The sequence below is a fragment of the Macrobrachium rosenbergii genome, chromosome 13 (genome assembly GCF_040412425.1).
Source record: "Macrobrachium rosenbergii isolate ZJJX-2024 chromosome 13, ASM4041242v1, whole genome shotgun sequence".
NCBI classification, from domain to species: domain Eukaryota; kingdom Metazoa; phylum Arthropoda; class Malacostraca; order Decapoda; family Palaemonidae; genus Macrobrachium; species Macrobrachium rosenbergii.
The window spans coordinates 19,574,266-19,578,917 of NC_089753.1; positions in this window are offsets into that span (position 1 = coordinate 19,574,266).

Sequence of the window (4,652 nt, forward strand, 5' to 3'; positions counted from 1 at the left end):
TTTCGTTATTTTTGCCAGAGGGACAGATATCATTTTGATGCAAAAAGCGCATTGGGCGAGGACTGTCGCTTCAGTTACTCCATGGCATGGCGGCGTCTTCTCCCTTCCGGTAAGTTCCGAAATTCCACTTCCGTTTTAACTTCAGTAGGTTCCCTTCTGAGTTTGGGATGAAGAAGAGAATGACGTCAAGTTTTTCTTTCTTAATCGATCTCGTGGGATAATTGGGTACGTTTTTATCGATCTTCGTTGGGTCACATTAATTACGGGAAATGACGAAGTTCATTTCGTCCGATTTCTCTATTTTTGAAAAGGAAGAGGATGGAATGACGACAAGTTTTCCTTCTTAATCGATCTCGTGGGATAATTGGGTGACTTTTTATGGCCGAGGCTTAAAAAGGTTGATCTTCGAGGTCACATTAATTCGGAAATGACATTTCGTCCGTCAATTTTTGGAAAGGGAAGAAGATGAGAATGACGACAAGTTTTTCCTTCTTAATCGATCTCGTGGGATAATTGGGTCACGATTAAGGTTACTTCGAGGGGAATGGAAATGACGAGTTCATTTCGTCCGTCATTCTCTATTTTTGGAAAAGGAAGAAGATGAGAATGACGACAAGTTTTTCCTTCTTAATCGATCTCGTGGGATATTGGGTGACGCTTTTATGGCCGAGGCTTAAAAAGGTTGATCTTCGAGGTCATGACACTACGGGAAATGACGAGTTCATTTCGTCCGTCATTTCTCTATTTTTGGAAAAGGAAGAAGATGAGAATGACGACAAGTTTTTCCTTCTTAATCGATCTCGTGGGATAATTGGGTGACTTTTTATGGCCGAGGCTTAAAAAGGTTGATCTTCGAGGTCACATTAATTACGGGAAATGACGAGTTCATTTCGTCCGTCATTTCTCTATTTTTGGAAAAGGAAGAAGATGAGAATGACGACAAGTTTTTCCTTCTTAATCGATCTCGTGGGATAATTGGGTGACTTTTTATGGCCGAGGCTTAAAAAAGGTTGCGAGGTCACATTAATTACGGAAAGATGAGTTCATTTTTGTCATTTTCTCTATTTTGTTGTTTTTCCTTCTTAATCGATTGTGGGATAATTTGACCTTTTATGGCCGAGGCTTAAAAAGTTGATCTTCGAGGTCACATTAATTACGGAAATGACGAGTTCATTTCGTCCGTCATTTCTCTATTTTTGGAAAAGGAAGAAGATGAGAATGAACAAGTTTTCCTTCTTAATCGATCTCGTGGGATAATGGGTGACTTTTGTGGCCGAGGCTTAAAAGGTTGATTTTCGAAATTAATTAATGAGAATGTTCATTTCTCTATTTTTGGAAAGGGAAGAAGATGAGAATGACGACAAGTTTTCCTTCTTAATCGAGTGGGTACTTTTTATGGCCGAGGCTTAAAAAAGGTTGATCTTCGAGGTCACATTAATTACGGAATGACGAGTTCATTTCGTCCGTCATTTCTCTATTTTGGAAAAGAAGAAGATGAGAATGACGACAAGTTTTTCCTTCTTAATCGATCTCATTAGGATATTGGGACTTTTATATAGGTTGATCTTAGGTCACATTATATAGTTCATATTTTTGGAAAAGGGAAGAAGATGAGAATGACGACAAGTTTTTTCCTTCTTAATCGATCTCGTGGGATAATTGGGTGACTTTTTATGGCCGAGGCTTAAAAGGTTGATCTTTTTAATTACGGGAAATGACGAGTTCATTTCGTCCGTCATTTCTCTATTTTTGGAAAGGGAAGAAGATGAGAATGACGACAAGTTTTTCCTTCTTAATCGATCTCGTGGATCTGGTGACTTTTTGGCCGAGGCTTAAAAGGTTGATCTTCGAGGTCACATTAATTACGGGAAATGACCATTTACGTCCGTCATTTCTCTATTTTTGGAAAGAAGATGAGAATGACGACAAGTTTTCTTCTTAATCGATCTTTTATTTTTGCTGTCTTCAGCGGGTTCATTCGTCCGTCATTTCTCTATTTTTGGAAAAAGGAAGAAGATGAGAAATGACGACAAGTTTTTCCTTCTTAATCGATCTCGTGGGATAATTGGGTGACTGGCCCTTAAAAAGGTTGATCTTCGAGGAATGGGAAATGAAGGTCCGTCATTTCTCTATTTTTGGAAAGGGAAGATGAGAATGACGACAGTCCTTCTTAATCGATCTCGTGGATAATTGGGTGACTTTTATGGCCGAGGCTTAATTGATCTTCGAGGTCACATTAATTACGGAAATGACGAGTTCATTTCGTCCGTCATTTCTCTATTTTTGGAAAGGGAAGAAGATGAGAATGACCAAGTTTTCCTCCGATCTCGTGGGATAATTTTGACTTTTTATGGCTGAGCTTAAAAAGGTTGATCTTCGAGGTCACATTAATTACGTGGGAAAATGGATGAGTTCCCGTCCGTCATTTCTCTATTTTTGGAAAAGGAAGAAGATGAGAATGACCAAGTTTTCCTTCTTAATCGATCTCGTGGGATAATTGGGTCTTTTTATGGCCGAGGCTGAGGTCACATTAATCCGGAAATTTCATTTCGTCCGTCTTCTCTATTTTGGAAAAGGAAGAAGATGAGAATGACGATGTTTTCCTTCTTAATCGATCTCATTGGGATAATTGGGTGACTTTTTTATGGCCGAGGCTTAAGGTTTCTTGACGAGTTCCGTCCGTCATTTCTCTATTTTTGGAAAGGAAGAAAGATGAGAATCAAGTTTTCCTTCTTAATCGATCTCGTGGGATAATTGGGTGACTTTTTATGGCCGAGGCTTGATCTTCGAGGTCCATTAATTCCTCCGTCATTTCCATACGTGGTTCTTCCGAGATTTTCCTTTTGTTGTCTTAAGAAAGGAATCATAGAACTCCTTGTGTTAATGGACCTTTTTCCTTTACATTTCCTATATATATATATCTCTTCTCCGTTTTCTGGTCTTCTTCCCACCTAGATCCATTTACTCTCCATTTCTTTATCTTGCTGTCCAGCCTCTCCAACTCAATCTTTGCACTGCCTATAAGCGCTGAATGGCCGAAGGTGCCTCAGTGCTTGGATTGACAGATCAAGGTTCATAAATCAGTTAATTGGTTTTCCTTCCCCTTCTTCTCCTTTCCCCTTCTTCCCCTTTTCCCTTTTCCCCCTCCCTTCCCCTCTTTTGTCCTTCCCCCTTCTCTTTCTTTCCTTCCCCCCTTTCTCCCTTCCCCTTCCTTTCCTCTTTTCCTTCCCCCTTCCCCTTTCCCCCTTCCATTCCCCCTCTTTCCCCCTTCCCCTTTCCTTTACCATTTCCCCCTTTCTCTTCTCCATTCCCCTTCCCCCTTCCCCTCCATTTCCCCTTCCTTCCCTTCCTTCCTTTTCCCTTCCCCTTCCTCTTTCCCTTCCCTTCCCCCTTCCTCTTTCCTTTCCTTTCCCTTCCTCTTTCCCCTTCCCTTCTCCATTCCCCTTCCTTCCCTTCCCTTCCCCTTCTCCTTCCTTCTCCCTCCCCCTTTCCCTTCCCCTTCCTCTTCCCCTCTTTCCATTTCTTCCCTTCCCATTCCACTTCCCCATTCCATCCCTTTCCCTTCCGTTTCCATCTTGCCTTTCCCCCTTCCCCCTCCCCGGTTCCCATTCATTCCTTGAGAAGTTGCGAAGAGCAGACGGCCTTTTAATGAGGGTCTGTTCCAGCTCACTTTCCAATTAAATTGGAAACTCTTCAGTCCTTCATTCTCGTCGTGAAGGACTGATTTTTTTTTTTTTTTATTTCCCGGAGATGGAAAGTTTCGTTTTTGTGGGATGAGACAAGTGTGGTGTTTTGTTTTTATTTTTTTTATTGTTTTATTATTTCGTCTATCGACGGCTGTGGAAGGAAGTTGTGTTCTCCATTGCATGTTTTTTTTTTCTCTTTCTTATATATCTTATGTCGACGGTGGCTGAGGTAAAGTACGTTTTTTCGAGCATGTTTGTTTGTTATTGTGTTTGTTTGTGTCTGTCCACACAGTATCTCGCAATGTTGTTAACGTGTTTACATTATTTACATGGATGGGCTTCGCCCGAGAAATGTTTGATTAGCTGTGTATGTTTGTATTTATTTTTAGAGCTAACATTTTACCGAATTTAATTGTTTAGTGATATAATGTTACATATACTGACCAATTGTTTAATACAAAACCATAATCATATTTTGTATTTTTGAAAAGAGAATTTAGAAACTTCATTTAGAACCTGAATACTCGGACTCAATGTAGAGTCGTGTTTTTGAACAAAGTCCCGGGAAAAATTGTTCCCACCAAACTAATTAGAGACGAATTCCCTCATTCCCGCAGCCATAACGAAAGGAAGTTTTACGCTGTGAATGATAATTTCCCTTCATTGCGTCATGAGTGAAGGTATTGTATTTTTAATCGAGTTACGTATGCTGATTCAGTGGTGCCATTTTTGCTGGCGAGTAGAATTCTGTTTTACGTGATTTTTGGTTTGTTAATGTCAAACTATTATAGTTTATTTTTGTTTGCGTTGAAAATGTTTGTCTTGGAATGTAAGAGTTTTTTCGAATTTCTTCAGATCTAAACAGCAGTGGTTTCAGAGCGTTGGTGAGTGGAGGAAAACCTCTGTCTTTTTAAGAGCGAAGAAGACGGTAAATTTTTCTTCTTCGTTTAAAAGTTAGTGAGGATA